General features: G+C 40.6%; 1 protein-coding gene across 6 annotated transcripts in view; it reads left to right on the top strand.

Moving 5' to 3' along the window:
* The window catches only part of PCDH9 (protocadherin 9), a 1,103,318-nt gene that overhangs the window by 416,784 nt on the left and 673,591 nt on the right, over positions 1 to 12,943 (top strand). The gene's annotated exons all lie outside the window — the stretch shown is intronic.

Genomic DNA, 12,943 nt, shown 5'->3' with positions numbered 1-12,943 from the left:
TTCTTCCAAGGAGCAAGTGTCTTTTAATTTCATGACTCCATTCACCATCTGCAGGGATTTTGGAGTCCAAGAAAAAAAGAAGTCTGTCACTGTTTCCATTGTTTCCCCATCTATTTGTCATGAATTGATGAGACTGGATGTCATGATCTTAGTTTTCTGAATGTTGAGTTTTAAGCAAGTTTTTCCACTCTCCTCTTTCACCTTCATCAAGAGTCTCTTTAGTTCCTCTTCGCTTTCTGCCATAAGTGTGGTGTCATCTGCATATCGGAGGTTATTGATATTTCTCCCGGTAATCTTGACTCCAACTTGTGCTTTCTACAGCCCAGCATTTCTCATGATGTACTCTGCATATAAGTTAAATAAGCAGGTGACAATATACAGCCTTGAGGTACTCCTTTTCCTATTTGGAACCAGTCTGTTGTTCCATGTCCAGTTCTAACTGTTGCTTCCTGACCTGCATACAAGTTTCTCAAGAGGCAGGTCAGGTGGTCTGGTATTCCCATCTCTTTCAGAATATCCCACAGTTTGTTGTGGTCCACACAGTCAAAGGCTTCGGCATAGTCAATAGAGCAGAATAGATGTTTTACTGGAGCTCTTTTGGTTTTTTGATAATCCAACTGTTGTTGGCAATTTGATCTCTGATTCCTCTGCCTTTTCAAAACACGGTATGTTAAGTATATGCTCTAGGAAAAGGGAGGTCAGAACCTAGAGGTAGAAAGCAATCTGTGTAAAAGTTAGTCAAGCTGAGAGGAATGTACGAGTATCCACGACTGTGTGTATTTGTCCAAACTCATAGAGCTCTACTCCTAAAAGGGCTCATTTCTTTATATGCAAATTGACTGCGTGCTCAATAAACATGAAATTAAAAAAAAATACAGCAGTGGGAAATGTCATTATTGATGTGGATTGAGAAAGGTAAGATCATGATGTCACAGATAAAGGGAAAACAGAGATTATAATATCACAGGGAATGGATCCTTTTCTCTTCTATGTATGGATCATCTAACATCTCTCATTAATTAAATAATACTTAGTAAAATTATTATGGAGAAGGAAATGGCAACCAACTCCAGTATTCTTGCCTGGAAAATCTCATGGACAGAGAAGCGTGGCAGGTTACAGTTCATGGGGTCACAAGACTCAGACACAACTTAGCGACTAAACCAAACCAAACTTCTTATATTCATGGTATCATGTCTTTGCTCAGAAACACAAAACAGAGATAGCAAAACATACATACAAAGCACAGCAGCTATAGACAAAATGTTTGCTTGCATAACTTTCAGTTTTCTAAACTGTTAAGAAATGCAAAGAGCTGACACCTAGAGGAATATACTTGAATAAAATCAATACACTGGTCTATCCAGACGTTATTCCACACACATTATTCTAGCTTCATAGAATTGAAGTAATTGTCCCATTCTTTCAACAACTGACATACATAGTTATGGTAAAAATTATCTCAGGACTGAACTTTGTTTCTTTCTCAGAATGCAGAAGTATAGTGTAAGAAAAAGAAGAGAGTTTCTTCTATGTTGGCTCCTGAAAGAAAACCATGACAAATCTAGATAGCATATTGAAAAGCAGAGACATTACTTGCCAACAAAGGTCCCTGTGGTCAAAGCTATGGCTTTTGCTGTAGTCATGTGCAGATATGATCAATCAGTTCAGCTCAGTCGCTCAGTCATGTGACCCCCAATGACTGCAGTACACCAGGTCTCCCTGTCCAACACCAACTCCTGGAGTTTACTCAAACTCATGTCCACTGAATTGGTGATGCCATCCAACCATCTCATCCTCTGTCATCCCCTTCTCCTCCCACCTTCAATCTTTCCCAGCATCAGGGTCTTTTCAAATTAGTCAGTTCTTCACATCAGGTGGCGAAAGTATTGTAGTTTCAGCTTCAACATCAGTCCTTCAAATGAATATTCAGGACTGATTTCCTTTCGAATTGACTGGTTGGATCTCCTTGCAATCCAAGGGACTCTCAAGAGTCTTCTCCATCACCACAGTTCAAAAACATCAATTCTTCAGTGCTCAGCTTTCTTTATAGTCCAAATCTCACATCCATACATGCGCTGCTGCTGCTGCCAAGTCACTTCAGTCGTGTCCAACTCTGTGTGACCCCATAGACGGCAGCCCACCAGGCTCCCCCATCCCTGGGATTCTCCAGGCAAGAACACTGGAGTGGGTTGCCATTTCCTTCTCCAATGCATGAAAGTGAAAAGTGAAAGTGAAGTCGCTCAGTCGTGTCCGACTCTTAGCGACCCAGTGGACTGTAGCCTACCAGGCTCCTCCATCCATGGGATTTTCCAGGCAAGAGTACTGAAGTGGGTTGCCATTGCCTTCTCCATCATTGACTCAGTGGACATAAATTTGAGCAAACTCTGGGAGACAGTGGAATCAGAGGAGCTTGTCATGTTGCAGTCTATGGGGTTATGAAGAATCAAATATGACCTATTGACTAAACAACTATGACAGCGACAAATGCTTCGGAATGCTTTAATTCCAGAATCAGAGGGTATCTACTTCCCTTGTAGTGGTGTTTAGTGGGCAAAGTTCTCATTTTCATCAGGGTATAAAGGACAAGGGCCTGGGGATGCAGGGACCCAGAATCTAGGGAATAGCATGCCATATGTATCTTGTTAACAGAATTCTCTAGTCCCTCTCCCTATTCTTTAGTTATTTCATTGAAAATACAAAAGGGTCATTTAGTAGCACCAGTAGGCAAAGCATCACAGAAACAATCAATCAACACAAATATTTCCTTTATGAGGCTCCCTTGTGACCTTGAGAAGTGTGACAAATGACTTAAAGGATGGGAGAGACAGAAGTTTACTGATAAACCAAAAAATTGTGTTCTGCTGCATGATGAAGAGAAATAAAATGGAGAGAACTAGATATCCATTTAGTTTAAATAAGAGTCGATAAATTCTGTAACTACTTTGTGCAGCCTTGGCCCCGGATCAGAGGTACTCAGCCTGCACAGTAATCAGGACTTTCTCAATAAACCTCAGCCTGTTGTGGTTCTTACTGCATTTACTTTCTCAGTACAATAGACTTTACAGCTTTCTACTCGATTATGGCCAGAGTTCCTAGCAGTTATTGATAGCCATACCGTAGACTATATTTCAAACAGCACAAGCAGGATCAAGGCAATCAGCGAGTTTTCTAACCTGGATCTATCCTCCTAAAACGTGAAGATGATGACTCAGTTCTGAAACTGAGCTTGTGATTCTCACTGTGGCAAAACTTCTTATGTAATTTTTTTATTTTTAGCTCTTTGGCACAATTACAGAAAATTATTGTGGGAAAGTCACAGCTTTCATAGGGAGGAGCCCTGACTGCTTTTAAGAGGTTCTAAATGTTGAAAAAAAACTCATAAACACCATGCAGTGCATTTCTTGTTAAGGAAATGGAGAGAAAAATAAGTTTACTTCAAGAATGAAGGAAGATTGCCAGACAGTTTCATTTTATCTTTCCCATTCTCCGCCTTCTCCCTCTGAACCTGCCTTGTGGTTCCTTTGTCGTGGCTGCTGTCAAACACCCATGGTCTTCCAAGGCCTGTCTCTCTCTTCAAAAATCACTTGTGATTCAAATGTCCATTTCTGGTGTGTGCAGCAGAGCTGAATTAGGTGAACACACAGTTGATGAGAATGAAAACCCTGGGTAGCTTTTCTTGCACCTTCCTCTCACAGAGATGCAAGTGAGCAAAATGAATTATTTTAACAGCCAGAAATGTTTGCAAACAGTTCAGTAAAACCATATCATTGCAATTTGACATGTCCAAGTGACTTCAATACCACAAAATATGGGGCCAAATTTCAGAGTACCTCCCGTATCATTTATGTATTACTTTAGCCACCTGAGGTGTATAATCACTCCTTTATTTAAAAACAGTATTATGACTTTTAGGTCCACTATAATAAAAACTTTACACATTCTTGTATTTAAAAAGAACCTTTTGATTTTATGATTAGGGATTTTAGTAGTTTTAGCAGTACAAGTATCCTTTTACTTCTAAGTCAGTATCTACTTAAAGTACCAGAGACAATGTGAAATAAGATTCAAATGCAAAATCTAGGTAATATTCTCTAATATCATTTTACACAGTGGTCACCACTGACAGTTTATTATAATGAGTATATTAATATTAATATAACTAGTACCAAAGTATCACAGTAGCTAGTACTAATATTAATCAATGATTATATATTATGATGAATGTATGCTAATTGTGAAGGCACTCTACAGTTTACAAATCAGTACATTCTATATTTGAATATTTCAAATGGTTTTATTAACATCTCCTCATTATAAAAATGTTCTTATACTTCCTTTCCTACTTTATGTGTTTTAAAGTGTCTGCTGTAGAAAGTTCAGTTCAGTTCTGTTGCTCAGTCCTGTCCCACTCTTTACGACCCCATAGACTGCAGCACACCAGGCTTCCCTGTCCATTACTAACTCCTGGAGCCTACTCAAACTCATGTCCATTGCATCAGTGATGCCATCCAACCATCTCATCTTCTGTCATCCCCTTCTCCTCCCACCTTCAATCTTTCCCAGAATCAGGGTCTTTTCCAATTGGTCAGTTCTTCACATCAGGTGGACAAAGTATTGGAGTTTCAGCTTCAGCATCAGTCCTTCCAATGAATATTCAGGACTGATTTCCTTTAGGATTGACAGGTTGAATCTCCTTGTTATAGAAAGTAGAACATAGCATTTTTTTTCCTGTGGCAGAATGTGCTTCTCTGTTTTTAATGCATGAGCAGGCAGTTTGGTTCATTAAGCTCAGTGGTACTGATAGTAAACTAAAGAAGAATGAAAGGAAGAGGAGCTGAAATACCATCATCCCACTAATGATACGGAGCTACTCAGCTTTATTGGATGTCTGCCCAGACATCCACTAATACACGGCATGGTCCAGGCTGTGAATTTGGTGCTGGAGTTCCAAAGCAACAAATTCCGAAAACAAAGCATTGCTTAGAAAAATTTCTGGAATAATTTAAGGAATTGTTCAGAATTATGGTGTGTGTGTGTGTGTGTGTGTGTGTGTTTGTGCATGTATTACTATATTTGTTGGGTGAGTTAGAAAGAAAGAGGAAGATAGCACACAGGATAGAAGAAATAGCAGAAGCAGAGGATATTCAATTACCTTAAGATTGCACTCAATAAAGATAGCAATACTATCACAGGGCTATATGTATCTCAGGATTCATAAACCGGAGAATATCCAGATACTAAGTGTCACTACAGAATTTAAAGATTGTAGCTCCTGAATGTTAAATAATTTCTAATAAATATGTACTTTCATAAGAAGAGGCCAGAATGCATGGCTCTTCAGATACCCATACACTTCCATATCACAGTGCTGTTTAGGTATTTGCAAACATTCATTTATAATAATTAACACTACGATTTATTTTATAAATGAATATTATTGTTTCCAGTTCACCCCTGCACATGAGGAAGTATAGAGAAATGTGCCCTTAGAAACAAGGGAAGTAAACTGATTCTCTGTTCAAACTGGGCATAAGCCCAATTTGAACAGAGATGCACTCAGCTGGGGATGGCAGCTTTCATGGTCTCTCGCTAACACAGACCCCTCAGAGGCTTTTCACAGCCACTTAGAATCAAGACCCCGGAGGTTCGGAGTGGAGGTTGCAGCTGTGGACACTGGGGAACATGTATGTGGTCCTGGATGCATTCTCATAGACCTCTCTCTGATTTTCATTCCGCTTATGTTTTGTGCTGGAGGTTGGATGCACAAGTGGGGGAGGCGCTTTCCTCTCATCCAGTTTTCCCCTCCCCCTTGGTAAACACTCAGAGAGAGAAAAAACTTTGGGATGTATGCTCTGAAAACCACAGGTCAGAGATTGGGCTCAGTGACATCTTTGTACTTTAAAAAACACAGAACTGAACACACTAGTCTCTCTCATAAGTTTAATGGTCCAGCAAAAACAAATGAATCAACAGAACAGAGATAGTAAGAAGACCAGGTTTGATCTTTATATTTAAGTTTGTGCTGAACATTTCAAAGTGATGTGAAAATCAGTCCATGTCCAAGTTTTCCCTGCTGAAGGACTTCACCAAGAAAAAAAAATGGTGTGTGATATAATACCAAGAGAACCCTAGAATGGTAGAACATAGAACATATGGAAGAAATGGAAAAAGTCCAGCAGGATGTCCTTACATAAAAATGAGCTCTTAGATAAAGAAGACTTATGAAAAAGAAGTATAAGCTATTTCTGGGTCCACGGTGCTCAAAGCCCAGCAGAAATCTCCTTTTGCTATCACAAGCTATAACAGATTATGCTATTACAATTCCTTCTTTTTTTCCTGTATCCTTCAAATTAATTGTAGAAGAGCAATGAACTATTCTCACCAATGAGGGGACTAAAAGGCCTTGATATAACTAAAAGCATCTTAGGGTTCAGTAATATCAGCTAGTGAATTGGAATATTGACTGGTTTGGCAATATAAATGCATAATCTCTATTTTTAATTGAACTCTCTCTCCTTTCTTGCCAGTTTCTTTTCCATTAAATGTTGATCCCGGGAACTTCATATTTTAAAATGATATCCAATAAAAGAAACATCTTGGACCTTAATGAAAGTATATTCTTAGAAATATTATGTAACATAAATTGCTGTTATAAAATGTCATGGCTTAAAAGTGAGAGAATGCATTTGCTTCAGAGAAGCCTAGTTAATTAAGCATATTTTTAAATGTTCAATTTAACATATGTCTGTTAGCATACTGCTTGCCTACAATATGTAGATATTTTCCTAAGCTCTTTGAGGACAGACATTTTAGCCAGTTCTTAACTCAATATCCAAGTTTTCTAGGAGTTGAGATATATCCTACACATACATACTGCAACCTGGTTTGAACTCTCTGCTGTGATGGGGCACATATAGTGGAAGATGGGTGGAGGGTGAGATAAACTGAGGCTGACATTTCAAAGAATGGCTCATGGGCGACGTGCGAGTTGAGTATAGCATCAGAAAATAGTAAAATATGCTGTCAGGAGACCAGAGCACTAGTCAGGAAAGAATCTTGTGGGAGGAGTACAGTGTAGACAAATGAAACAGCAGAGTGAGGGGCAAAGGATGGAAAAAGTAGGGTACATTGTGGTACAGGGAAGGTACTATCAGAAGAGAGATATTTTCATACCTAATGCTAGCCCATAGGCTGAAAAGTGGTAGAAGGGATAGATTTAAATCAGTTGCATTGCTGATATGAATTTGTAAACCAGAAATAATCTTCTGACACTAAAGATTTATTGAGAGAGGCAGCAACAGAGTGCAAGGATATAAATGTTTTAAAAAATGTTTTTGAGAGAAACAGCATGTAACCTGTCATTTTTTTAAATTCACAAAACTTATCATAAAATAATTTTGTTCCTTTCAGATAGTAATGTTTTGAGAGATGAAAAACAAGGGAATGGAGAAAGAACAGTTTTATCAACTATATGGATGTGGCAGATCTCCTTTATTTTTTCTCCCCTTCTTCAAAGGAATCCTTTCTATCAGGTGACTGGAAAACATTGTAAACCTGATCAATCTACTGAAGTATTTATTATGTACATGGTCTGGGCAACTACCAATAGAATGTAGCATAATAAAAATATTATAATGAGGGAAAGCCAGTTTAACTCTGGGATGCTTTCTTAGGCTCTATTTCATTTTGCCTTTTTCTACTTCCAAATGAGCATAACTGCCACTAACCCTGGTGGCTCAGATGGTAAAGAATCTGCCTGCAATGTGGAAACCTCAGTTTGAACCCTGGGTTGGGAAGATTCCTCTGAGGAGGGCATCGCAACCCACTCCAGTATTCTTGCCTGGAAGGTCCCCATGGACAGGGGAGCCTGGGGGGCTACAGTCCATGCAGTTGCAAAGAGCCGGACACTACTGAGCGACTGAACACAACACAGCCACTGACCCATTCTTCCAAAACACAGCCGCAGAAAATCAGAGTAATCCACAAGATTCTTTCAACATGGCAAACATTTTTTGTGTGTGTGGTAACATTGTTTTATATTATGTTTCATGTGCACAACATTATATTTTATCTTCTGTTATACAATACATCTCTCTCCTCACCAAATGTTTAGTTTTGTCTAGCATTACATGTTTGATCCCCTTTACTCATTTTGTCTTCCCCCACCCCATCCCCTCTGGTAACCACTACTCTGTTCTCTGTATCTATGTGTTTGTTTTGTTTTTAATCTTTATATTCCACACATGAGTGAAATCATACAATATTTGTCTTTCTTCATTTGACTTATTTAAATTATCATAACACACTGAAAGCCTATCCATACTATCAGAAGGAGCAAGATTTCATTTTTGTTTTATGGCTAAATACAATTCCAGTATATAAATGCCTCATCTTCTCTGGGGCTTCCTTGGTGACTCAGACAATAAAAGCTCCATCTGCAATGCAGGAGACTCAGATTCATTCCCTGGGTCAGAAAGATCCCGTGGAGAAGGAAATGGCAACCCACTCCAGGATCTTGCCTAGAGAATTCCATGGACAGAGGACCCCGGAGGGCTATAGTCAAAGGGATCACAGAGTGTTGGAACAACTGAATGATTAACACTTTCTTTCATCTTCTTTACCCTTTATCCATTGATGGGCACTTAGATGATGTCTCTATCTTGGCTATTGTAAATAATGTTGCAGTGAGCATAAGGGTACATATGTCTTTTCACGTTATTGTTTTAATGTTATTTGGATAAATACCCAAAAGTGGAATTGCTGGATAATATCGTAGTTCTATTCTTAATGTTTTGAGCAGTCTCTATACTGTTTTCCACAGGGGTTACACCAATTTACATTCTTACCAGTAGGGTATAAAAGTTCTGTTTTCTCCACATCCTCTCCAACACCTGTTATTCCTTGCCTTTTTGGTAATAACCATTCTAATGGATGTGAGATAATGTCTTATAGTGGTTTTGATTAGCATTCCCCTAATAATTAGTGATGTTGGACATCTTTTCATGTACCTGTTGACCATCAGTATGTCTTCTGTATATTCAGATCCTCTGCCTATTTTTTAATTGGGTTGTTTGCCTTTCTGGTTTTTGGCTTGCAATTGTTCTTTATACTTTTTGGGTATTACTCCCTTATATATTTGATTCACAAATATTTTCTATCATTTGGTAGGTTATCTTTTTATTTTGTTGATGGGATTCCTTTGCTATGGGCTTCCCTGATAGCTCAGTTGGTAAAGAATCCACCTGCAATGCGGGAGACCTGGGTTTGATCCCTGGGTTGGGTCCCTGGAGAAGGGAAAGGCTACCCACTCCAGTATTCTAGCCTGGAGAATTCCATGGATTATATAGTCCACAGGGTCGCAAAGAGTCAGACATGACTGAGGGACTTTCACTTTCACTTCACTTTTCTGTGCAAAAACATTTTAGTGTGATGTAGTCCCATTTATTTTTGCTTTCACTTTCCTTTCCTTAGGAGACATATCCAAAAAGATATTGCTAAGACAACTGTCAAAGAGCCTACTACCTGTTTTCTTCTAGAATGTTTATGACTTCAGGTCTTATATTCAAGTGTTTAATCCTTTTGAATTGCTTTCTGTGTATATTGTAAAATAGTGGTCTACTTTCATTCTTTTGCATGTGGTTGCCCAGTACTACAAACAATTTAGATTACCAGGTGAGTGCAAGATATTGCACTTACATAAATTAAGAGCGTGCACCCCAATGTTCATCGCAGCACTGTTTATAATAGCCAGGACATGGAAGCAACCTAGATGCCCATCAGCAGATGAATGGATAAGGAAGCTGTGGTACATATACACCATGGAATATTACTCAGCCATTAAAAAGAATTCATTTGAATCAGTTCTAATGAGATGGATGAAACTGGAGCCTGTTATACAGAGTAAAGTAAGCCAGAAAGATAAAGAACATTACAGCATACTAACACATATATATGGAATTCAGAAAGATGGTAATGATAACCCTATATGCAAAATAGAAAAAGAGACACAGATATACAGAACAGACTTTTGGACTCTGTGGGAGAAGGCAAGGGTGGGATGTTTCGAGAGAACAGCATCGAAACATGTATATTATCTAGGGTGAAACAGATCACCAGCCCAGGTTGGATGCATGAGACAAGTGCTCGGGCCTGGTGCACTGGGAAGACTCAGAGGGATTGGGTAGAGACGGAGGTGGGTGGGGGGATCGGGATGGGGAATACATGTAAATCCATGGCTGATTCATGTCAATGTATGACAAAACCCACTACAATATTGTAAAGTAATTAGCCTCCAACTAATAAAAATAAATGAAAAAAAAAAAAAGAATCAGGGACAAGCATAAGATAAGGAGCAATCTTGTGATGACTACTGTTTTGTAGGTTCTGTGAGAACACAAAGGAAGCAATTAAATTCTGATAGAGGCCAAATAAAAGACCCAATAGAGGGTGATATTTAAGATCTATATTGAGTGATGATTAGGAGTTCAGTAGGTGGTCAGTTAGGAGCAAAACCCTTCAAGGCAGAGGGGCAGCAGTTTTGAAAGGGGATGGATTGGGGAGGAGCCAAGATGGCGGAGGAGTAGGACCGGGAGACCACTTTCTCTCCTACAAATTCATCAAAAGAATAACTGAATGCAGAGCAAACTTCACAAAACAACTTCTGATCGCTAGCTGAGGTCATCAGGTGCCCAGAAAAGCAGACCATTGTCTTCGAAACGAGGTAGAACAAAATATAAAAGATAAAAAGTGAGACAAAAGAGCTAAGGACGGAGACCCGTCCCGGGAAGGGAGTCTTAGGCGGCCTTGCTTGGGCTAGGGTCCGGGCCTGAGTGCCCTGAGGACAATCGGAGGGAGCTTCTGTGAGGTGCCAACTTGAACTGTGGGAGACCAAAAGAGAGAGAGAAAATTAACCGGCCGGAACACACTGCCGTTCGCAGAACAAAGGGAAGGAGAAAGTCCGGAGAAGAGCTCGCAGGCTGCGGACCGGCCCAGCCCCGCGGGAGGCAGGAGGCAGGGGGGAGGGGAGGGTCGCGGTGAGACACAGGGCGCAGGCACCCGACCGGCGCGGGCGGGGACTGGGGCTGGGGACGCAGAGGGCGGAAGGCGCGCGCACCCGACTGGCGCCAGCGGAAACTGAGACTGGGTCCGCGGAAGGGAGTGAGTGCGCCACACCTGGGGATAGCGCGCCCATCAAGCCCCTCGCTGCCTGGACCGCTCTGACGGGGAAGGCACAGAGAGCAGGCGCAGCTTTTCCTTCCGCGCTTTTGTGTAACACCCGAGGGCTGGAACCTAGCGCAGCGCGGGGCGCGCTCCATATAGAACAGCCGGGAGCCTGAGCAGCGCAGACGGAGAAAGCAGCGTCAGCCCCTCCCCGCAGCGTCAGCCCCGCCCCGCAGCGCCAGCCCATCCCCGCAGCGTCAGCCCCTCCCAGCAGTGCAACGGAACTAGCTAACTGAATAAGAGTCCACCTCCGCCTGCCTGTGTCAGGGCGGAAATGAGGCTCTGAAGAGACCGGCAAACAGAAGCCAAATAAACAAAGGGAAGCGCTTCAGAAGGGACTGGTGCAACAGATTAAAATCCCTGTAGAAAACACCGACTTCACCGGAAGGGCCCTGTAGATATCGAGAAATGTAAGCTGGAACGAGGAGCTATCTGAAACTGAGCCGAACCCACACTGACCGCAACAGCTCCAGAGAAATTCCTAGATATATTTTTACTTTTTTTTTTTCTAAGTAAGGGAAAAAAAAATTTTTTTTTTCTTTTTATATTTTTTCTTTTTTATTTTTTCTCTTTTATTTTCCTTTAAAATTCCCTATTACTCCCCCATTACTCCTTAACTTTCATTTTCATAGATTTTTACGATTTTTTTAATTAGGGGAAAAAAAAAATTTTTTTTTTCTTTCTTTCTTTTTTTTTGTTTTTTTTGTTTTCTTTTTTTTTTCTTTTTTCTTCTTTTTTTTTCTTTCCGTTTTCTCTTTCATTTTCTATTTTTCTTTTTCTCTTATTTCTTTTAAAGTCCTCTAGTACTCCTCTACTACTCTTCATTTTCATTTTCACTACACTATAACCTTACAAAAAAAAAAAAAAGAGAAGCCCTATCTTTAAACCGAAGATTATTCTCTCCCAATCTTGACTCTCTGTTTTCTACCTCAGAACACCTCTATTTCCTCCTTTCCCCTTCTCTTCCCAATCCAATTCTGTGAATCTTTGTAGGTGTCTGAGATACGGAGAACACTCTGGGAACAGACAGCTGCGTAGATCTGTCTCTCTCCTCTTGAGTCCCCCTTTTTCTCCTCCTGCTCATCTCTATCTCCCTCCTCCCTCTCCTCTTCTTCATGTAACTCTGTGAACCTCTCTGGGTGTCCCTAATGGGGGAGAATCTTTTCGCCATTAACCTAGAAGTTTTATTATCAGTGCTGTATAGTTGGAGAAGTCCCGAGACTGCAGGAAGAATAAAACTGAAATCCAGAGGCAGGAGACTTAAGCCCAAAACCTGAGAACACCAGAAAACTCCTGACTACATGGAACTTTAAGTGATAAGTGACCGTCCAAAAGCCTCCATACCTACACTGAAACCAACCACCACCCAAGAGCCAATAAGTTTTAGAGCAAGACATACCATGCAAATTCTCCAGCAACACAGGAACATAGCCCCGAATGTCAACATACAGGCTGCCCAAGGTCACACCTAACACATAGACCCATGTCAAAACTCATTACTGGGCACTCCATTGCTCTCCAAAGAGAAGAAATCAAGTTCCACGCACCAGTACACTGACGCAAGCTTCCCTAACCAGGAAACCTTGACAAGCCAATCGTCTAACCCCACCCACTGGGTAAATCCTCCACAATAAAAAGGAACCACAGACCTCCAGAATACAGAAAGTCCACTCCAGACACAGCAATCTAAACAAGATGAAAAGGCAAAGAAATACCCAAC

The sequence above is a fragment of the Cervus elaphus genome, chromosome 30 (genome assembly GCF_910594005.1).
Source record: "Cervus elaphus chromosome 30, mCerEla1.1, whole genome shotgun sequence".
NCBI classification, from domain to species: Eukaryota; Metazoa; Chordata; class Mammalia; order Artiodactyla; family Cervidae; genus Cervus; species Cervus elaphus.
Note: the sequence above shows the minus strand (reverse complement) of the source record. Positions and strands in the feature narration are given on the sequence as shown.